Genomic DNA, 24235 nt, shown 5'->3' with positions numbered 1-24235 from the left:
ACAGAGCTGGGATGCCTACAGTGTGTGGGATCTGACACACCTGTCCTGGCATTCCATCCCCAAGTCCCTACGAGGGTCCTCTGCACCTTCTACTCCCTTAGACCAGATTGTCTCTGAACTGTCTGATCCATAGATCAGGCTTCTTCCACATTCCGGATTCTTCAAGGTGGGATCTAGGAGGAGGGCACCCCAGGAGGAATATTTTTAAGCCAAGGGCTGACATCTTGGTTAGTTATACAATAGGCGCTTTTTTTTCAGCCAACAAGACTGTCCTTGTTTTCCAATGTTGTGAACCAGACGTTCTGAGCTCATTTTTCCTTTGATCAGTGTTACACAACTTTTCTGAGTGCTAATCTATTCCAATTCAAAATAGATTAAAACCACCACATGAATGGCAGCTGTAGGTTTTTGTTTTTCTTAAAAATTATCTAAGGAAAAAAAATCTGAGAAATTGTACTATGAAAGTATTAACAATGGATAAAAGTATTAACAATGAATTCTTTGCCAAGTTGATTAAAATGGGGGAAGTATGAAAAGAAAATAAAAGAGAAATCCTGGAAAAGCAGCTTGTCTGAGGAGGACCTCAGTAGCTTCAAAGACTATTTCAAGAGGGGTCCTGACTGGTTCAACTCTAAGAACCTCAAATGTCTGTAAGAAGTTTCCAGAAAATGAACTATTTTCAGTGTTTTGTGTTTGTGTCAGTCAAACGTAGAATACACATGGCTTGTGAGCCAGACCACAGAAGTGAAGGATCTCCATCTCATGTGGTGTGTGCTTGGGCCTTTGTGGCCGGTGGACCAAATAAAGCTTTTGTTTGTTTAGATTCTTCTTGGCCTTGAACAGTGACAGGAGGGCACCCATCTGGTGCTCCTGCTGACACTCAGGCAAGACACTGCTTGGTTCTCATTAAGTCACAGTTACACACCAGGGCAAATATGGGCCAGAGAGCCCAACTTTCCTATTCTTTTGCAAATGGTGCTTTGGCAATGGTACAAGAAAGCTGTGAGGATTAGTCTTCCTTATAATGACACATATTCCTGTGATCCAACCTTCGAGCTATTTTAGATGATATTTCTGGTCATGTTAGGATGGATCATTTCTAATCTTGGAGTCCTTGGTAATGGATTCAACTCCTTCAATAATACCTCTGGGAGAGAGTTCTAGAAAGAACCAGCTCACACTGAATTTAATCATGGAAAAGACTTTGTTGGTTTATCTCTTTTAATTATGACAGAGAACTGAACCCAAAGAAGCATCACAACAAAGACATCTACAGAAAGGTTCAAGGGGGAGATCTGGCTTCAGCAAGGATGAATACAGGGGCTCAGACTGTGTTGCAAGAATATCTGAATCTTGCTTCCTTGTGTTCATGGTTCAGTCCCATATTCCTAGGCCAAGTCGTTCTCAAGCAGGCCAAGGCACCACAGCACCAGATGCAATTCCTAGGCACAAAGCCAAGGGAAAAGAAGAATCTGTTTCCCTAGAAGGTCAATACAAGAGACTCAGAACTGAGGCTCGTTGCCCCTACATAAACCCAACAAGTTTAGCCTAAGTCATATGCCCAGTCTGAGCTGGTCACTGAGCACTGGTTGCTGAGGCCTGGACTGGGAGTGTCTTACCAGGAACAGCAGGAGCCATCTCTTCCAGACCCACTCTCTAGACCTTATTCCATCTGGGGATTCAAACAATGTCATCAAGACCTGGGCACTTTTCCTGTTTTTCGATTTATTCTTCCTGTGTATTGTCTACACTCTCAGATAAGTTATGTCCCCACCAGGTCTCCAGCTGAAGGTAGGAGAAAACTGGTTCCACTACAGAACTGGAGGGTGAAATAAGAGGTAGGACAAGGGCCACGGAAAGGCCCATATCTACTAATGTCCATTACAGAAAAGTGCCAGTGAACTAACAAGTCCTCGTTTTCTTGCTAGTGTGATATGACTTCACCTCTGTGGTCACCCCTGAACCATGTATCAAACCACCCCAGACCTCTAGTGTGTTTTTGAACCGGATGGACTCATCTGTTTCTCTTGCGCAGAACTCAGGTCTCTGTATCAGGTGCTTCACTTCCGCATTGTTTCTTCAGTACATTGTCTTAGTTTTTCAAGTGCAAGGCGACCTATGTCTTTCTATTTGTCAGAGGAGCCATTCATCATCTCTGCAGAGATTGATTCATCTTTAGTTATTTTGTGTCTTTTTATGTCTGTTTGAATCAAAATGAATTTAATAATGGGTTCTTTGGTACCATATGAGACACTATCTTGTATTTATTTATTTTAGAGTGGTCAGTATCACACAATCAGCCCTTCACTGAAAAACAAGAAAAAGAAAACTACTTTTTAACATCATAGTTGAATTGTATTTTTGAATCCTTAAGTTCTGCATGCTATGTTGGAATAACATGGAACAGAGGAGCTGGATGCAAAAATCAGTACATGTTCTGTTATTAATCATACTCAGTGAATACTTCTTATAGAGTGGATTGTGCAAAACACAGGAGAGAGAGCTCTGGCCTCCTTTGATATAAACAGTATAAAAGGAAAAGAATTGCTCTTCTTGGCTATTATTGAAGAATTGGCTAAATATAGGAATTTGTCTCTATGTGTAGCTGAATATATAGGGTAAGTCATATTCACTCCAATTAATGAATATGGTGTGCTCATGTTTTCAGTGAAAAAGATTTGCTAATTTTGCATTTTAAGTTTTGTTTCAAATTTGCTTTTTTATATTAAATAAAAGTAATAACCTCAGTGCCAATTTTATGTCACTCTGTATCTAAATAAATATACACCCACAAGCTCTACTATTTGTCCTTTCTCTTGGGCATTCTATCTATAAGTGCAATAATTGGAACAACCACTTGTTTGTGGAAGCAATAGTTATTAAAGTATCTACTTACATAATTTTTATTTTTTTTCCCCTTTGTTAGCTAAGTCAATCTGTAAGTCAGGTTGACAGTTCACAGTTTTGCCATTGGTTGGCTCTGGGGAGCTGGATGCCTTCACCTGTATTAATTTCTGAGGACTGCTATGACAAACTGGTTTAAAACAACAGAAATTTATTATTTCATGGTACTGGAGGGTGGAAGTCACATTCACAGGTGACTGGGTTGAGAAATTCAATATACCTTTCGAGAGGACACAATTCAACCCACAAAGGTCTGCTCTTAGCGCCCCCAACCCCAAATTCAAGTACTCCTCATGTACAAAATGTATTCAGTTCCATCTAATATCCCCCAAATCTTAACACATTCCTCCATCAACTCTAAATCAAAAATCTCACCTAAATATAATAAGCTCAAAGGTCCAAATCTCATCTTCTAAACCATCTATATCAGATATGGATGAGATTCTAGGTATGTTCCACCCTGGGGCAAAATTCCTTTCCATCTGTGGACCTATGACAAGTTATCTGCTTCCAAAAATACAATGGTGAGATGGGCATAGATTAAGATATTCTCATTTCAAATGGGAGAAATTGGAAGAAATAAAGGGGTCATTAGTTCCAAGCAAGTTTGCAACCCAGCAGGGCAAGTTTCATGGATTTCAAGGCCTGAGAATAATACTCTGTGGCTTGAGGCTTCACCCTCTGGGCCCCAGGTGGTAACCTCACACTATTGGTCCCACCTTCTTTGGCCTCTGAAGCTGTGGCCCAGAGTCATTTTTCCTTCATTTCATCCCATCTCTGTCTCCCTTCATCTGAGAACAGCTGACAGTGTTTCTGTTGATAGAGTAGTCTTCAAAACCTTGTCAGTCTTCTGTGAATGTCAAGAGGATCCATGGCAATAGACAGGATGCTTCTCCACAGATTTTTCCTGGATAATTCCATTTTTATTCCAGCTTCTGTTTAGATGGTTGATTGGATCCATGAGTCATACTTTTGCCTAATCTCTCCAAACTAGTTTGTCCAGCCACACTCTTGGTGTTCTCTCCAGAGCCTACTTTCTCAGATTTTATTATCTGCATAGCTTAGAAATTTCCCAAATCACCAAGTACTATTTCCTTTTTGTTTAACAATTCTGTTCCCATTTTATCTCTTTCCTGTTGAATTTTACTATTAGCAGCAAGGAGAAACCAAGGTCGCATCCTCCACACTTTGCTTTGAAGTCTCCTTAGCTAAATATCCAAATTCATCATTTCCAAATTCTACTTTCCACTCAGGGATAGAAGATAGCTCAGCCAAGTTTTTTGCTGCTTTATAACAAAGATCACCTTTTCTCCAGTATCCATAACATGTTAATAATTTCCTTTTAAAAAGGCTTCATCAGTAGTACCTTTAACATTCCTATTTCTAGCAACATTCTGTTGATGACGATATATGTATTCTTTAAGATGATAGGAGCTTTTTCTATAATTTTCTCTTTTTTTTCCTGAACCCACTCACCGGAAATGCCTTTCATGTTTCTACCAACAGTCATCTCATGGAAATCTAGGCTTTTTCTATCATGTGCCTTGAATTCTTCCACCCTCAACCTATTACCCAATTCCAAAGCCACTTCCACAGTTTTAGGTATTGTTGCAACTGTACCCTTCTTCCCAGTACCAGACCTGTGTTAGTTTCCTGGGGCTGCCATAACAAAGTACTACAAACTGGTTGCTTAAAACAGTAGGAACTTATTATCTCACGGTTCTGGGGGCTAGAAGTTTGAAATCAAGGTGTTGGCAAGGCTATACTCCCTCTGAAGGCTCTAGGGAAGAGTTCTTCCTGGCTTTTTCTAGCTTCTGCTGGTTGCTAGCAATTCTTGGCATCCTTTGGCTTGCAGCTGCATTATTCCAATTTCATCCTCTGTTTTCTCATGGCCATTTTTCTTCTGTGTTAGTCCACGTCTCTGTGTCCTCTCTTCTTTTTGTAAGGACACAAATCATGTTGGATTTAGGGCCCACCCTTATCCAGCATGACCTCATCTTATATCATTACATCTGCAAAGACCCTATTTTCAAATAAGGCCATATTCACAGGTACCTGGAGTAAGAACTTCAACATACCTTTTTGGGGGAACATAGTACAACTCACAACACTATCCTTCTGAGAGTTTTCAGTTTCCACATTTATACAAACAAGACTCTTTGGCTGCAAATGACAGAAAACACAAACGGGTTTAGGCAAAATGAGTCTGGCTCTCATAACTGATACATAGTCGTGGCTACTTCAGATTTCAGGCATGGCCTCATCCAAGGATTCAAACAATGTCATCAGGACCTCGGCCCTCTTGCTCCCTCTCAATTCCTTATTCCTCTGTTTTGTCTTCACTCTCAGGTAAATTATGCTGGATTTGTCTCCACTGGGTCCCCAACCACTTATATCCCAGAGAAAAGGACATCTCTTATCATAATACTTGCGCAAAAGTTTTAGGCCTTTAAGTACCTGACCTGCATATTGGAGAGATGGACTTTGCTGGGGGTTTATGCCTCAGTTCTCTCTTGGATCCAGAGCTGCAGTCAGTGCTGCCTATGCCACGAGGGCTGAGATCACGGAAATCTGTCTGTCATTACCAGTGGGGGAGTACCTGCCAGTCATGCTAACACAGATACATGTCCATCTCAGTCAGTACGCTAAGGGGCTGAACTCTCAGGTCTCTAAGGGCCCTTCAGCTCTGACTTTGCTATGACTCTCATTACACACCCTCTGCTGATTTTCGCTAAATAGTTATATACGATAGCTTTAGTTTCTTTGTCAGTAAAATATGACATCATAAGGTGTTTTTTCTTTAATTTAATTTTTTGGAGAGTCAGTTTTGGTGAAGTATAAATTACATCCACCAATTTCAAGTGCACAATTTGATGAGTTTTGACAAGTTCATTCAGTTGTGTAATGACTGCCATTATCATTCTATAGAACATTTCCTGCACGCTGAGAAGTTCTCTTGTACCCTTTAATAGTCAATCTCCTCATCCTAGTCCCTCACCCAGTTAACTGCTGATCTGTTTTCTAATATAGCTTTGCACAGGTTTTTTTTTTTTTTTAAGATAATTCATTTAAGTATTTATAGGGCTAGAGTTAAAGGTCTGGCACAATTCTCAGTAGACATTAGCTTTTATTAATATGGAAGGGCTTGGTGAAATTAGGCAGAATCCATTCCTCATTTTAGGATGAACCATATGAAATTGCTGATGTTTGATAGTTTTTAACTTATGAAAAATGACAACTCTTCAAAGTTCAATTTGATAAGAGGAGGATAAAAATATCCCTCACACTACTCCTAATGGTTGGTGCATAGGGAATTTTAATATAAAACCTCTTTGTCTTGTGTCTTTTACTCATTTGATATGTATGGCTTCATGCTTGGTAGATGACATTTTAGGTTATCATCCAGGCTGGCAGTGATATGATAAGGAGTGGATTAGCTCTGTAAGAAGGAAGTTCTCCTATTGAGAGTGGTTTGCCTGCCCATCCCCCATTCCTTCTTCTTTGAATAATATACCCCAGATCTTCCTTGGGGACTTACTGGTCCCCAGCTCAGCCCACAGAATTTACATGCTTTGATATGTGTTTGGTCAATGAAAGTGTGGTATTTTTCTGGCCACAGTGATTGGTTCAAGGATGAATACACGACCCTGTTAAAGCCAATCAGAGCCCAACCCTGGGACTTTGCTGGAGCTACCAGGGAAGGCATACTGTCTTCTACAGCAAAGATTTCAGCCAGGGCTGTAAGAAGCCATCTGCCGCTCAGTGGAGAAAGCCTGACTGAAAACAGAAAGCCTCGCATAGCAGAAAGTAGAGACGACAGACAGAGAAAGACAGAATCCAGATGACATTGTTTGAGTCTCTGTCATCCAGCTGTGCCTCGGGGTCAGATAAATTTCTGGACTCCTCAGTTACCTGAGCATTCTTATTCTTTGCTTAAACCAGTTGGACTTGTTCTTCTCCTTCTTTTTTTTCCTGTCACTTACAGTTGCAGCATTCCTGTCTGTTACAGCATGGCATCCCAAGGAGATATATGTGCGATCCTGTCTCTGGAGATTATTTATTTAAAAACCTATACTCAACAAACATCAAAACCAAGAATGTTGTAAGAATGCATCTCTTTTAATCCAAACAACAAAAAATGGAAATCTTCTATCTTGGTAGAACCTGATAATGAAGAGAAAATCCAGCACATTATTTCTCTTTCTCTTTCTCTCTCAGAAACAAGCATTTTAAAGAAAAGAATCCTTTTGCTTCAATCTGTAGTTTAAGCTATAATAAGGCATTGAAGAAACACTGAAACATTGATGGTGGGAGAAAAACATCTGGTACTAAAGACTTTGCATCTCCTATTTTACAAAAGCAAGGTAGAATCAAGGCAGCAGTTTAAGGAAGCTCTAGCGTTCCACTTGAAAGTGATCTGTGCCCACGAAGGTTGACTTTTCCTCTTTCAGTCGGTTTTAGTACTCTTTTCTCCTGATGAGACTGGATATGTGGCATGGGTTCTCACGAGTGTCCTGTCCCCACTGAGTAGTCCTAATTTTCATTCAGATTTATGTCATAGTTACCCAGCCTGATTGAAAGAGGCTAGAAAAATTTACACTTTACTTTTGGAGCTATAGTTTTCCAGCAGAGCAAACATTTTTTTCTGAAATCAATTACCATTAGTTAGACCTGGATCTGAATTCTGATTCTGTTACATATTAGGAGTGTTTCCTTGAAAGAGTAACTCCATCACTTTGAGCCTTGGTTTATTTATCTTTAATATTTTTAATGATAGTAGCAATAGTAAAAATAAATCTCCTTTAGAATCATTGTGAGGACTAAGTGAGATAAGGCATAAGTAGTAAACATTATAGCCAACATTCGAGTATGTATTTTATGCCAGGCCCAGAGTTTCTACATGAGATACTTATTCTTGGTTGCCCATCCAGCATTCTTATCTCTCTCTTTCATTCTAATGGAACCCTAATTTGGTTCAGAAATCTACTCTTTATCCAAGAATCCCTGTATGCATTTCCAGGGGTTTCTTCTATTTGGGAGAAGCTTATCCTTTCTTTATTTCCTTTGCACATGATTTGTCCAGGCTTGGGCATGAGGCCAGACTCTGGTCAGTGAAGTTTGAGGAGACATCTACTAGGAGGATTCTGGGAGAATTTTCTCTTGATCTTAATCTTCTTCCTCTGGACAACATAATTTCTGAATGCAAAAACCAAAGCAGCTGTAGCCATCTTGCTACCAACTGGTGAACAAAATCAACAGTTTGGTGGAATGGAGAAATAGAAAGAATCTGGGTCTTCAGAGTCATTATTTCTGAACCAGCTTGGTCTGTCTTCTTATATCACGTAATATATTTTTCTATTATTTAAGCCAATTAGACTCGGGAGTTCTTACTCTTATTACTTATACAGTTTTATTTGTTTTCATTTAATCCTCAAAATATCTTTGTAAGGTTAATATCTTAGCCCAGTGCCTGACTAAGCCTGGTTGTTCAATGAACATTCATTCTTTCAGCACGCTCTGTCATCCTTCAATCTGTAGAGTTCTAGAGGGATTTCAATCTGCTACTTGTTATTTAAATGAGCCCTTTCCTGTTGTCCATTTGCTTTTGGTCTTTCTCATGACACTTCACTGAAGGATTTTATGTCACACAGCTCCTTGGACTTGTAGAAGGAAGAGAGGCTCTTAATTTATGTTCTAGAAGGAAAACTGCTCAGTTACTGACCACATCAAAGTGTGTACACTTCATCTTGGAACCCTCTAGCATAGAGCCATGCATTTGGTAGTGCATTACTCTCCTATTGCTGCATAATAAATTGTCACAAATTAGCATTTCAATTTACTATCTCACAATATCAATTTACTACCTTAGAGTTCTGTAGGTCAGAAGTCTGGGTAGGCTTTGGCTGGTTTTCTGGGTCTCACAAGATTGAAATCAAGGTGCTGTCTGGGCTGGGTTCTCCTCTGGAGGTCCTGGGAAGAAACCATTTCCCAGGTTATTCAAATTGTTAGCAGAATTCAATTCCATGTGGTTGTAGGACTGCGGTCCCCACTGCCTAGCTGGCTGTCCATAGGGGCTGCTCCCAGCTCCTAGAAGCTGCTCTCTAGCCCTTATACGTGGCCCCTCCTTTTTCAAAGCCCTCAAGGGTCTGCTGAATCCTTCTTGTGCTTTGAATCTGTCTGACTTCCTCTTCTGCTAATAGCCAGAAAAACCCTCTGCTTTTAAAGAGCTTGCCTGTCTGAATCAGGCCCACATCTCATGTTTTAAGGTTAACTGACTTGAGACTTCAATTCCACTTGCAAAATACCCCCAGATTTATGTTTGATTGAATAATCAGGGGACAGGAATTTTGGATGGGCCCATCTTTAGAATTCTGATTACCATAGTAGGTATTGTGCATACTTATTACTATTAATTTTTTGGTATTGAATCAAGGGGAGAATAGGAAGAAATTTTTAAATAAAGTATTAAATTAATTGAGTTTTAGTCTGCTAATTGTCAGGTTTCCTTCAATATACTATCAGTTTTACTCTGGTTAAACTGCCCGTTGTTGTAAATAAGAAAACCAGAATCTAACAGAGAGAAAAAAAAACAACAACCAGTAATTATGCTGATATTGTTGCCTTTTTTATTTTTGGAAGGAAGAGAAATTTGCTGATCTGGGCTAACTCTTTCCCCTCAATGGCTGGCACTGCTTAGTAACATTACAAGTATTATTCATATAGTGTTTATTTCTTTTGAGGTCCTGGGCAACAAAGTTGCTTTAAAAAATGGATTTAAACATGTGGAAAGTTTAAAAGAAGAAGCATAGTACAATTAATATAAAATAGTTGTAAAAGGTGACCCACTTCATTATAATATTGTGATCTCTGAACTGCGTTGAGTTCCATTAGTTGCCCAACACTATAATTATAACTAAAAAAAGTGGGTGCCCTTGAGAAGTTTAGGATGTTTGCATGGGATTTTATAGGCGTTGAAAGGTCTGCTTTATCACTTTATGGTGTTATCTTTGGGTCAAGAAACAGGATCATCTAAAAAGTTCAGAGTCCTAGTGGATTTTGCCATACTGTGGCTTATAGCCTGTTTGCTGGAAGCATCATAAAGTTCTAAGTAGTAAAAATAGTAAAAAGTAGTAAAAATCAACCTTAAATAGCTTTTATCTTGAAAAGCAAATATTTCTTTGTCTGTTTTCTTAGATTGAGAGATCCAGGGTGGGATTTTTTCCCATATCAAATGAATAACAATAGGAATCCTGGCTGGTGAAAGGATATAGGCCACTGCCTCAGTTGATCTGTCTCCAGGAAAATGAGTTCAAAACAAAGCACCAGATGACATCTGCATGTGAGCCTAATCAACTAGGACCAGCAAGAGGCATCAACTCTGTGGGCTGACAACCCCCGTGGGCTCCCTTCTGTGCTGTGAACTGTAAGCCTGGGAGGAGGCTTGGAAATACATCAGTGCTGCCTGAACCCACGTGGCCTTGTGGAAGGGGAGAAGGAAGAGGTGAAGGAGAGAGAGATCAGTGGTTGAGGAGTAATAGTTATAGAGTTAGCCATACTAGGCTTCAAGTTGTAGCTTGAACAAGACTTGGGCAAATTGTTGTCAGACTTCGGGCAAGTCTTTGCCCCATCTCTCAAACTCTTGGGTCCTCATCTGCAAAATAGAGATAATAACAACAGTAACAGCAACAACAACAATAACAATCTCTGAAACAAACTGAATATTTGTGACCACCTCAAACTTATATATTGAAGCCTAATTCTCAATGTGATGGTATTTGGAGGTGGGGCCTTTGGGAGGTGATAAGGTCATGAGGGTGGAGTTCTCTGAATGGAATTAATGCCTTCATAAAAGAAACCCCAGAGAGCTCACTTGTCCCTTCCACCACGTGAGGTTACAGCAAAGAGTCATCTAGGAAGTGGGCTCTCATCAGACACTGAGTCTGCGGGTGCCTTGACCTTGTACTTCCTAGACTTCAGAACTGTGAGAAATACACTTCTTTTGTTTATAAATCACTCAGTCTTATAAAAGGTATTTTGTTACAGCAGCCCAAATGAACTAAGGCAATAATACCTCTTATCTTTGATACTAGATTTCTCTGTCTTTTAAGTCATCATTATCTCTTGGCTGGATTTCTGCCTCAGTCTCTTGGCTGGTCTTCTAGCTGTCTTTCTTCCAATCTCATCTCCACATAGTCCCTAGAGATTTTTGGACTTCAGCTCTGATCCTTTCTAAGGTTAAAACTCCTCTATGGATCCTCAGTCCCATAACATAGAGTGGTCTTCCCCATAGTGTGCCCTCTTGTTCATGATCACTTAAGGACTGGTACCTGAGAGGAATTTGGGTGGGACTTTTCATGGGGAGGGACATTGGCCCAACAGTGGTAGAGTTATTCCTTTTTCAATTAATCCCTCTGACAACCTCAGGAAGGAAGTCTCCATTCAGTATTAATATATGTTCAGCATCCTTCTAATTCCTGATTAGCTCACTTTTTAACCAAGAGAGAGCAAGCAGCTATAGTTAGCTAGAATTTAATACCTTTGCTTATTTTTGATTATATTGTTATGGTCCTTTCTAACCCATGGTATGTGATATGTTTTCCTAGTTATAGTAGTGATATACAGTTACCTTTTATAAGAAGTATATTTAAAATTTAAAATAACAGCAAAATACAAGTTATTAATTAATGAACCTAACAAGTGATATTGTATAGCAAAAATTGATCATGGCACAAAAAAGACGAGTTTGGGAAACTTCTGGAACCTGCCTCAGTTCTCCCATATTTTCCCCATTTTGGATTGTTTCTTGAAATTGGCAAAGTCTGCAGCTGTGTGGTGGCTCCCACCTTTCCTCCCTCCATTCTCAGAGATGTCATAACTCAATAGCAGAAAAGGCTTCCAATTACTCCACGTGTCCTTCAGCCATAGAACTGTTATTTGGAGACATTATTTTACCAAATAATTTCACTAAAAGAAGAAATTGTTTAAACAGTGTTATAAAATATGTGACCAAACACTTAAAAGCAAGTGATTGAATGATGTATTTTAAGATCTTATAGTAATATATGCTCACTGGGCAGCCGTTAACCAAATTTTTTAGTTATTTATTCAATTGAATATCATACCATCTTCGGAAGTTGAGAAACCTGTCTCTGCTTAGCATGCTGTCTTATCCTGTTGTGATTAATTCTGTAAAAAATCCAGGAGAAATTTTTCCCCCTCTCAATTGTCAGAATCCAAAAATCATAGGAAACTGTCCATTCCCAAACTTTGCATACCTGCACAGATTCACACAAGTAGAGCCTATAATAGGGCTTAAAACTTCCTCCTAAATCCTAAAGTTGTATTAAAAGGCCCCCTCCCGAAACAATCGCACTGAGAATTTCTGACTCTGAACATATATTTTTAAAAAATTTCTCATCATGCCTCTTCTTAGGGCTTTGAAAATAAAATGCTTTTGCTGAGATTGTTGCTTGATAGAGGGCCATGTAGATTTGCTGAGCCTGCATCTCACAATCAAAAAAGTGTTCTTACTCCTTGGATCCCCTCATTATGCTTTCTTAACCTACTTTACTGCCTTGACCCACCACCAGTGTTGTTTTCAGTTCCTGGGTAGTAGTAAATACATGTTCCAGTTACTGAAATGGGGGGGGAGGGTCTTGTAATAAGAAAAAATAATAAAAGCAGGGTTGCAAATACATGAGTTATAGAATATAAAATGTGGGTCGAAAATTTAAGCCTGAACATGGAACTTTCAGTAATTTAATGATTGTGGCTGGTCTACATGGGATGCCTCTTAATTTCCAGGGCTATTTTAATTTCTTCTCCACGTGGAGCCCTTTTGGTGGAAAACATGGACTTATACTTCTGTACAAGTGTAATGGATGGTGTTAAATGACTGAAAAGCCTTGGAACAACCTCTAGAATCTGGAGTGCATGGAAGCTGGTTGGGGAGCCCTTGGGCCATTGGGTGGAAATGCCTTGTTGACAGAGGCTCTGAAAGTTGAAGTCTTGTTCAGGTGAAAAAATAATTCTGAGAAGAAAATCCAAGACTTCTGAGTCATAGGCCTGAGATCATTTTTCTCTGTGATGACTACAGGGGTCCCCGGGTCCTGGGACACTGTCTGATCCTCTCTGTGGCTCTGTTGGGGAGAATGAGCAAGGTCTGGAGATGCTCGTTTCATGATGGCCTCCTGGAATCCAGGTTCCCTGAGATGGACAGCACTTCTGCAACTGCTTCTAGGAAGGGACTATAGAGGTCAAACTTGAAAGGTTGGCCTCTGGCCAGGCTGCCCTGGAGTAGAAAACAGGAAGGATGTTTGATAAGACGCCACATGTGTATTTTGTCTTCTAAAGCTTTGGGACAATTCTTAGCTTCCCGCAAACTTTCACTCCCTTCTGGTGTTTCAGATGCACAGCCAAAGTGAAGTTGTGTTTTCAGCGTGTTCCTAGGATGCTTGCAGGATTTCTCGGAAACCTCAAGCAGATGGTTAAGTGGTGTGATCTCTATTACCACCCTCTGGAAAACCTGGGGCTAATATTTCACACTGGCCCTGGAATTTGGGGTGGCTTCTTGGTGACCTGGCTTCTGTGGCTTCTCTGGGGGTAGATCAAAGACGTCAAAACAGTCTGAGCATGTGAAATGATTGGTAATTGTGCTCAGTTCTTTCACAGTGATTTGTTCTCGCAAGCCCAGCCTTTACATCTTTTTCCAAAAATTGTACATGGCATTCATTCTCCAGAGTGGTTGAAAAGGTAATAAACATTCTCATTTTATTCCACCCCTGACTACAGGCGACTCTATCACTAGGTGAGTTTATCTGAATTCCATTTGCCTAGACCTTATGAAGTGAATAAATTTGAATTAATGTGTAGCTTTCTGAGGAGAGGGAAGTTACACTTTGAGGGGTTAAGCAATGTCTGCGTTAGTTTATATAAGTGGATCTTTATGGGTGCAGACATACTTACAGCACGTTATCATATTGCCTCTGTTAGTTTATACAAAATTTTCATTAAGTGATGCTAAAATATACACATGGGGATTTCTAAAATGAGTTTTTCCTTTTGAACGGTCAGTTATTTATGTTTCTTTGGGTTGCATTGGCAGATAAACATATTTTCCCTTTTAAGGATAACATGGGAGAAATTTATATCAATAGTATGTAAGTTACAATTCCATCTCCTAACAAATTGCATTTTCTGTGTTTGGTAACCCTCTAATAGTATTTCTTCCCATAATAATTAGAGCAGAATTGAGATGTCACAGAAGAAACTGATAATCCAGACTTAGTTGTCCTTTAGGGGTAGAGTGGGAAGGGGAAAGGGGAAGCATTTGGCTTCTTTATAAGTTGAAATCTTTATTATTGTGTTTGTATTTCTAAATTGATTATGAATGGAACTGTGGTGGGTAAACTCATGAATGTTAATATCGCTATAGCTTCTGCTTACATAACACTTAGTTATTCTGTCCTTTATTGCACTATTATAGACGTTGACGGTTCAACAATTGGAGCTTTTAAACTAATGGAAGGCTTTCAACCAAACAGAATGCCTTCATTACTAGTGAGCAGGGAGAGCTGAATGTGAATTGAGGTGGTTTAAACTAATCTAAGAAAGCATTTTTATAAAAGACTAATGCCCATAATTTATATGTTTATTTTCAATTTTCTTTAATTTGAATAAATTAGGGCAGGGATTTATATTATTTCTCTTCTTTATACATGCCTAGTTCAGTGCCCAACTGCATTAGTCAGTATAACAAACAAACCTGAAACCTTAGGGAATTATCACATAGCTTATTTCTTGCCTATATAAATGCCATTGTGGATCCAGGAGCTTTCCTGGGCATTTCTCTTACAATGGGTGACTTAGGGACCTGGACATCTTTATTTTGTCATATGGAATATGTTGCTTCTGGAATTACTACAAGGGGAAAGAGAGTGTGGGGTACTCATAGCCCCCTCTCAAATACTTTAGATAGAAAGTGACACATATCACATCAGCTCACAGCCCATTGGTCAAACTAGTTACTTGCCCCACACCAACTACAAGGGATGTAAGAAATGTAGGAGATTACATCGGATACTCATTGAGCACTACTCACCCTAACACCTGACAGGTGCCTGGCAAATATTAATCAAGAGAATAGATGAATGAATGAATGAATGATGAATCCTGTTGAAAAGCCTAGCATTCAGAGAATGCTATTACTATTTTAAATTGGTAGAAGAGGCATTGAAAATTAAGAATACTAACCTTAAAAGGGTTTTTGTGTGTGTGTATGTGTGTATATATTTACATGGTTGCCAGCTGTAAGAGTTTGTTGCTGATATAAGTCTAGATATCTCTGCTATGCCACACGATGATTTTTTTTTTTCAAAGTCCTGACACACGGAGCCTAAAAAATTCTGTTTTCTTATCTTAAAGGCCTCTAAAGCAAATAGCATCTTACAGTTGATTAGGTGAAGTCTTGCAGACCCTTCACGGTGTACATGGTGGGAAAGGACCTTGTTAAGGTTACATAGAAGGTTAACCTCCATTGACAAGAAGAAATTGAAGTTGTTTTCTCTTGCCACAGAGCAATTCCCTGTCTGTATTGTCAGCACAGAAGAGTTTATCCATTTTCTCCAGAGCATTATCTCAAAAGATGTGTTGGGCACTAAATGGATTTACTGTCTTGTATTATTTTTTATTTTGATATTTAATTCTTTATCCCACTTATTTATTGTCATATGAAGTCAAAACAGTAACACAAATAAACAAGGAAAGTTGAGTGAGAATAAGATGAGTCTCACAATCTTCCATCTTATTCCTGAGTAGTTGGTGCTGAATCCGTATGGAATGTCATTGTATTTAATTTCTAGTTTTTGTTTTCTTGACGTGACATCTCATTTTGTAGATTATTATGATTCAGATAATAGTTCAGTTCACTCAAACATATTCAGAACACTCACTAAATACAGGAAGATGCATTATATAAGTATTCTGTAATAGAGGACTGCTTTTCCCTCATGTCTTGTGAAGTTGTAATTCTGGGAAGCAGCCCAGAACATCCAAAAATGGAGTAGGTGTGTTGGAGTTGGTCACATCGGTTTTTCAGTGTAGATCTGCCACCTCCTAGATCTAGGACCTTCAAACAATTACTTAATCATGCTAAGCTGTAGTGTCTCATGGGGTGAGATGGGAAGGAGAGTTTGAGTAAGACCTTAAGAGGTCCTAAGCAAGGAAATGGAACTGTCCGTGGGCACATCACTCTTGATATAGCTTCAAATAACACTGGCAGTTTGTGAAATGACACAAAACTTACTGTGTTGAAAATGAAACACCATTTTTCTAGATTTTACAAAGTTCTAGGTATTTTTCATATATCTAGAAAAGCTCGTATTTCTTCTCCGTTCCATTCTCCATCCCATCCCCCATCATGAAATACCCCACTCCAAGCATATACTAAGTTAACCTTTGGGAAATCTAGCACTGCACAGTAGGCACAATACTGATAATGATACTTGTTCAGTTATCACATGTTTTTTCTTTATCAAAGAAGCAGTTCTGAGTTTAAGATGCTAGGTAGTGATGAAAAAGACATTAATATAATTTGTTACCTTGGTAACTAGAGATGGCTGTCATCTCCTTTTGTGTTGTGTTTGCTGTGGTCTTTATGTCTTTTCCTCAATTAGCATCCTGTGAGAAATGCAGAAGTAAATCATCAGAACAACTAGACTGCTGCAATAATGATGATAATGGATCCAAGTTCCATGTCTATCTTTTAATTGCTTCCTAACTCTTCCAAGTGGGAATGGCAAAGTTATTATCATGTAGAAACTAGAGGGTGACTTATTTCTTACTTATATTGGGCTTTGTGAAGAAACTTTATTTTAGACTATTGGAAACTATGAGAGTTCCTTTGAAGAACAACTTAGGTAGATTATTTTAAATGCAGTTTAATACTACTAATGTGTAGCACCCCAAATATGGATTTGCCTTAGTGTCAGAGGATATTGTGTATAAAGCATTATGCTCTAAAACCCAAGTATCTCAGTTGAGTCTTGTTCTTTCACATTTTGGTACTTGTTTATGGATTCAAATTCACAGGTAAATTTTTTAACTTGAACCAAGGAAATCTAGTTATTAGACACTAAAGGAGCTCATTATAGGATGGCTAGTCTTGTAAGCTGGCTTTCTGGTTTGGACCTAGAGTCCACACGTTCAGACTCGTAGTTCTTGAGTGTGAGCCATGTAACCATCAACTCTTTCTTACTGATGATTTCATGCACAGTATGTTAGCTCTGTAAATCCTTATAAAAATGCTCTATAGGCCCTTCATTCATGATGGTGGGCCTCAAAGAACCATATCTGTACAGCTTGACCACATCACCCCACCTAAGCCATTATTGTTAATTGGACCATGAGTGGTCTTCTGACACATGGTGGACCAATTAGAGTCCCTCTCCTAGGATTTGGGAATTGGATCAAAAATTTCAATTTATTTTGAGTTAATCTCTGAATATAAAGGTGTAAACATGGAGAATCTATGAGTATTTCTCTTTGCCCTATGAACCAGTGTGGGGCAAGAAAGCCAGTCTGTAGAGAGGAAATGGGTGCAAACACCCAGAGAAGAGCAGAAAGAAGGCGTGAGGGAACTTGGCCCAGGAGCCTGATGGCTTCTTGATTGTGATTCTAGGCCTTTCCTGAGGCCTGGCTAAATTCAGTCCTTTGAATTCCATCAAGCACTTCTATATCTTAGGATAAATTTCATCATTCTAATAAAATAACTGACAGGAGTAGAAGTTTTTGTCCCTCTTTCACATGTGAAGAAAACTGAGGTTCAGGGAAGCCAATCTTACTGCAAGTGTTGATGGCAGTATATCTGAACTCTTGGTCAGTACTTTAGCAACCCAAGTCAAATTAGAATCAAAAACAAAGAGGGGCTTTTTGACTTACTACCTGGGCATTCCTAGGTGTGACTCTGCCCTTAAGCATGACTAGAGTTAAGGATTTGACCAGAATCATTTGATCAAATTTTATTCTTTCTTGTCAGCTCTTGGCTCTGTTTGTTTCCATGTGGTTTTGTTCTCAGAAGAGTGATCTCTGTGTTTGGGGCAGGATGGCCACTGGCAGCCCAAAGCAGTAACTTGTGACACATGATCAAAAGTGCAGGAACCTCCATCTCCTAACATTCACAGCATTGTCTGGAAAGGACTCTGATTGGCCAGCCTGGGTCACATGCTGGAGTGTGACTGACAGGGCCGCCTTGATTGACATCTTCCCCTGTATGGGAGAATTGGGTTCTGTTACCAAAACAAGGGAGAAGGGATGCTGAGCAGACCAAAGCAATCTTATTCAACATTATTTGCCATTTTTCTCTTGAGTAGAAGTGACAGATGATGCTCATATGTGTGACAGACTACCATATGCAATTTTTCTTTTCCAGCTGTTAGTCACTTCCTCTCCCTCCCACTCAAGAAAGTCAATCTGGATTCAGATGATTGGGCATGAGCTTATTATTCAGATAACCTTAAATCTACTCTAACTAATTAGAAAAGACAGACCTTTGCAAATGTGAGTACTTCTAGAATTAGCAGTAACAAGTGTGACACATTTCACAATTGCTTGGGGTAAAAATGCTGGGGTGAAAACTCCTGCTCTTGGATAGATGTTATGAGGGTAATTGTATCAACACCTATTTTTGGTACAAGCCTGCCTATTCAAAGCACATTTGTGTGTCTCCCGACAGCCAGGCACTGTTGTAGGCACTGGGATTCTAGCTATGAACAAGACAGAAAAAGTCCCTGTCTTACATGAAGCTTAACTTTCTAATGGGGAAGATGGACATAAATTTATGAACAAATAAAGAGTGCAGGTATTGAGTACAAAAAAGGAAACACAGTAGGGTTTTGGGCCTGGTGTTATACAGAATGGTAACCACTAGCCATGTGTGGCTATTTAAAGTTAAATTAAATTTTTTTTATTAAAATGAAATCAAATTAAAAATTTAGTTCTTAAGTCCTACTGCTGACATTTCATGTGCTCAATAACCATAAGTGGCTGGTGGCTACTACATTAGACAGTGTAAACATAGAAGATGACTCATTGCACAAAGTTCTGTTGCACTGGGCTTGACAGTAACTGGGAAAAATGTAGCTAGGGGTGTTTAGGGCAGGCCTTGTGGTAGAGCTGGCATTTATGCTTGGACCTGAAGCCACCCATGCAAAGGTCTCAAGGGAAAAACATTGTGGGCGGAATGAACAATAAATACAGAGACCTTGAGATGGAAATAACCTTGGTCTTTGTGAAGATCCAGAGATGGCCAGTGTGTCTGATTGAGTTGGAGAAGCAGGAAAGAACTAGATCAAGCATAGCCTTGGGTTTTATTCTGTGCCAGTGGGAAGCCATTGCTTAAGCAGGGTAATGACAGCTTTATTTAATTTCTAAATAAACATTTTGGTTGTTGGTGGGTAGGTTGAGTGGCAAGGTTAGAAGAAGCACATAGAAGGCCTTCAGAAATCATTTGATGAATGAAAAAAAATGATAGAAGGCCCAGCCAGGACAAGGTGTCCATATGTTTGGGAACCACACAGAAGTCCCCAGATGCCTTGAGAGGCTCCCTATCCTAGTGTTGGACTGAGCAGTCATCCAGATAAGCCACGGAGGAGCCTGGGCCCACAGACCTTTCTCTCTAGGCCAGACTTTGGCTCACTGTTGGCTGCTCAGCCCATCTAGTTCCTGCGATGTCTTGGGGACCAGTGCCAGGCTCTGCTATGGTGAGATATTCATCCTTTCATTTTCCTTCATTAATCTTTACTGAGTACCTGTTGTGTGCCAGGTATTATAAAAGGTGCTGGGATTACAGTGGCACAAGAAGAAACAGCTGTGGTCCCTGCAAACATAATATGTCACACTGTAGAGTAGAGACTGTATCAACCAAATAATCACTCAGATAAATGTGATGACCCTCACAGTAAGTGCTCTTTAACAGGGTCCCATTAGACTTCAAGAGTGCCTGATAGGGCTGTCCCCAGTCGGAAAGGTCAGAGGCAGCTGCCCTGAGGATGTGATAATTCGGTGGAATGAGGATTCTGTAGGTGAAAGCTGAAGAAAGTATTCTGGTCAGAGGGAACAGCATGGGTGGAGGCCACGTGGACTGAGAATCACAGAGCAATGGAGGGACTAATAGAGACTGTCTGGGTGGAGGGAACAGAGATGAGGTGGTCCTATGTTGAGGCACATGGGCAAAGTGGATACTGAAGAAGACCTCTCTGGTGAGTAGGAGATGATGGTGTTCTCACTTGTCTTTTCCCTCTGCTGTCTGTCTGCCAGCCAGTTCCACCTCAGTAGTGACAATTACTATTTGTCAAAACCTTGTTAGAACCATATGAAATTACAAATATACAACAATTTTTGACCTACAAAATGGGCAACTTTGTACAATTCAACCTAATACTGTTGAGTCAGGCACTGAACTGGGTGCTTTTTTTTTTTTCCAACCCTTTATGTATTCCTCATGATGACTTCACTATTATGAGGGTGGTTGTGATCCCATTTTATGGATGAAGTAACTGAGAGATTAAGGTTAAGCAGCAGAGCTGGGATTTGAACCCAGCATGCTGGAATTAAATTCTCCACTCCAAGGCCCTTAAAATGAAACGCCAGTAGCCAGCCAAACCTGTAGGGAGCTGCCAGCCAAGGCCTGCATACGTATCTTATTAAGTAGGACTTTAATACTTGTTTTTTAATATTCTCAGAGGCCAGAGATTCCAGATGGCTGGGAGAGGGATAGTCATTGTCTGGTTTTTTAAAGGAACTGTGACACTTGGGGAATTATAAATGAGTTAATATAACATTAATACCTAGAAATATTCTGGAACAGATCATTAAAAAATCAATTTTCACATATGAGGAGAAAATGAGATTACTAAGTAGTAACCAGACAGCACTAGATGTTTAGAGAGGGGCATGGATGAGTAGCAATATATGTCACTTCCCCACAGGATACACATGCACTGGGGCTTTGGTATTTGCTTTGCTCATTTGGAACTAATATTCCTATTAATTTTTATTTTTTAATCTAAGTTGTAAAAATCTGGCCATCATCCCAAAGTAGGGAAGGGGAAAATACTAAAGACAAGAGGAAAGAACCAAAACATATTAAGAGCCTGCTCTGGGCTCTGTGTGCATTGCTTTTGTACATTTATTCCATTCAGGCCTCAAACCTAAAGAGGTAGGTGTCTCCATTTCCTTTTCACAGTTAAAGAAACTGAGTCACAGAGATGAGAGGGTGCCTTAGGAAGCAAGCAGTTTCCACCCTGGGCATTGAACTCAAAAGCCCCTCCTCCTCTTTGCCATACTGGCTAGTTTCTTGCTTCATGAGTGGACCCTGTGCAGGATGATATTCAGGCAGAGGGAGGGGAATCAGGAGGCCCAAAGATTCCTCCCCTGGCTTGGAACTAACTTCTGGGCAGGGAGTGGGAAGGCTCTTCCCCAGCTGGTGGTGAAACATGAAAATGTCTCCCTAAGTGGTATAGACAAGTAGTGATATATCCATTCATTCATCTACATTTGACTAAAGACTTCCAGGCAAAGTGCTTGGTGCCAGGTGCTTGGAGATGAGAAAGGTAAGGTGTCTCTGGGAAGGAAAAATGCTCTTGAAATCCAGGGATGCAAAGCTGCCTGCTTGTCTTAGGTGGCTCACCATCCAAAACAAACCCTCTAAGAATTCCCAGGGGGAGCAAATATCTTGACAGAAAGGGCCAAAGAACCCCTTGATTTCATAAGAGGAGAGGAGATCAGAGGCACCAGGGTAACAGGGAAGGAGAAAGGCTTCAGGGGAATGGGAGGGCCCTGGGCCTTGTAGCTGGGATTGAGCCCTTAACCACGGCTGCCCTTTATTGAGTTCTTACCTGTGCCAGACCTTGTGAGGGGAGTTTAATATGCAGCTGGTGAAGAGTTCATAGTTGCTTCACTTTATAGGTAAGGAAATTGAGGCACATAAAGGTCAGGGAGAGAAAGATGAGTGATGATTGGGCCGACAGGACTGGATTGGTAGAGACAGAAGCCAGTAATAGGGCCAGGTGGGGATGTACAAGGACAAGGACCCACACATGGTATAGGCATGTGCCCATGTGGGGCCTGAGATGCTGAGGGCAAGTCTTCCTGAGAAGTTCCTGGGGGTCCTTCACCATCAGGATGTGATGAGTGTACTAGTTAGTTCTCAATGCTTGCAAGGAACAGAAACCCACCGAAGTTAGCTTAGGCCAACAGCAGAGTGTATTATAAAAACTGAGGGAGTGACCTCCTCAGGCAGTCCTAGGGCACTGGTCCAGCCTGCCTTGAAGGGTTGGAGACTGGGACAAAGTGGAAACAAGCTTGTTGTTCAAATAGTAGCAAGAGGGCAGTAAGTCTGGAGTGGGGTGAGAGGCTGGTCAGTAGAGGAGAGCAGCTGGGCAAGGTGGGCCATAGCCAGACCGCAGAGCCTTTCAAAGCCTAGGGAAAAGCTTATTTTGTGGGTGGCAGGAAACCACTGGAGAATGACACAGTCCCACTCATGTTTGTAAACCATCACTTTGGATGCTGCCTGAATGGATAGCAGGGGATGCGAAGCAGGAGCTCAACTGATAGGTGACAGTCCATTGAGATGGGTTAGTCCTATGATGGTCAGTTTTATTTGTCAGCGTGACTAGGGTATGGTGCCCAGTTGTTTGTTTGGTCAAACACCAGTTTCTACGATGCCAAGAAGGTATCTTTTTAGACGTGATTAATACTTGAAAGCAATAGACTTTTAGTAAAGCAGATCATCCTCTGTAATGAGGGGTGCCTCATCCAATCAGCTGAAGGCCTTAAGAGCAAAGACAAATTCCCTGAGGAGGAAGCAATTCTGTCTTGAGACTGCAGCATGAAAAAACTATCTGAGTTTCCAGCCTGCCTGGCCTTCCCCACGGAATTTGGACTCAAGACTGCAATGTCAACTCTTACCTGAATTTTCAGCCTGTCAGCTTACCCTACAGATTTTGGGTTTCCCAATCCTCACAATCAAATGAGCCAATTCCTTTAATCAATAATTAGTACCCCCCGCCCCATATCTTTCTTCCCCTCTTTCTCTTTCTCCCTTCCTCCCCATTCAGCTTCTCTGGAGAACCTCACCAATCCAGTTACTTACTGACTGGGTGCTGGCTTTGCTGACCTTGTGTTCTGGGTCCAAACCATGGGCTGAATTTTCCAAGTTGCAGTTGTTCTTGGGTTCCATAGTGAGTAGGTGAGCAGAGAAGCACAGGCCCAACTCCTTGGGGAGTTCACAGTTGGTTGGTTCCACAGCACACACACACAGGAAACAATTAGAGAACTTTACAGGCAGGATTTCATTAAAGCCAAAATGTGTGGAGCAGATACTTCCCGCCCATGAAGCAGTCCCTCCCTGGTGGGGCCTTGCAGTTCTTATGCAGCTTACCCAGCAGGAAGGGGAAGTAGAAATCACCCTTGCAAACAGTGCGTCTTGGCCTGGGCTGTACATTGGAATCACTTAGGAGGGGAGAGGCTGAAAAAATACCGCTTTGGGATTTGGATTTAATTGTTCTGAGGTTTGGCTTGGGCATCTGGATGTTGAAAAGCTCCGCGGCCTGAGTTAAGAAGCACTGCATTACGACATTGTGATTTATGAGATTAGGTGCCTCTCACCTGGCAAGAGTTAAAGAGGGAACTAGGGCAGGCCATTTCTTGCCAGCTGCCATTTTTTGTAAATAAAGTTTTATTACAACACAGCCACACCCATTTGTTTATGTATTGGCTACTTTTGCTAAAACAACAGAATTAAATGTTGTGACAGAAAACTGCCTGGCCTGCAAAACCTAAAATATGTACTATCTGGCTCTTTACAGAAACAGTTTGCCAACAGCTAAACCAGGGAGTGATGAGTTCTCAAGGATGTGGATGGTGTAGGAGAGGCTGGGCCACCATTAAAAAGGGAGCATACATTTATTCCTTGGATTGAGATACTGCCTGAGAAGCCTTCTTAACACATATTTATAGGCAGTCACCACCAACCAATTGGAGAGGGCACACAGACTGCAGCCTTTTTGCTATTTAGGGATATTTTCTGTTGAATCTGAAGCTTGACTCTATTTGGTAACAGGAGTCTAGCTCAATCAATGAGAAGACCTGAACTGTTGGATTCTACACTTAGTGGAGGGGTGGAAGAATGAATTCTTTTCCCTGGTGGCACCTCTGTCAGAACTGAACACTGACATGTTCTGTGACAGTGGCATTGAAGACTCCACTAGCAGGGGGATGCCCAGGTAGCTCTTTGGGAAGCTGCAGGGTCGTGGAGGTATCACATAGCTCCTGC

General features: G+C 40.6%; 1 protein-coding gene and 1 long non-coding RNA gene across 3 annotated transcripts in view; one reads left to right on the top strand and one right to left on the bottom strand.

Moving 5' to 3' along the window:
- CACNA2D3 (calcium voltage-gated channel auxiliary subunit alpha2delta 3) overlaps nt 1-24235 on the top strand; it is a 776451-nt gene that overhangs the window by 279007 nt on the left and 473209 nt on the right. The window lies entirely within an intron of this gene.
- On the bottom strand, nt 9523-23335 carry LOC123612272 (uncharacterized). Of its 2 annotated transcripts, none has more exons than XR_006719494.2 (3): nt 23054-23335; nt 16503-16581; nt 9523-10555 (listed from the first exon to the last, which is right to left on the bottom strand). It is a non-coding gene; the product is annotated as an uncharacterized LOC123612272 (long non-coding RNA). The 2 variants fall into 2 exon arrangements; XR_006719493.2 differs by having other exon boundaries at nt 23078-23335.

This window comes from Camelus bactrianus, chromosome 17 (assembly GCF_048773025.1).
Source record: "Camelus bactrianus isolate YW-2024 breed Bactrian camel chromosome 17, ASM4877302v1, whole genome shotgun sequence".
Taxonomy (NCBI): domain Eukaryota; kingdom Metazoa; phylum Chordata; class Mammalia; order Artiodactyla; family Camelidae; genus Camelus; species Camelus bactrianus.
This window is presented reverse-complemented; position numbering and strand designations above follow the sequence as displayed.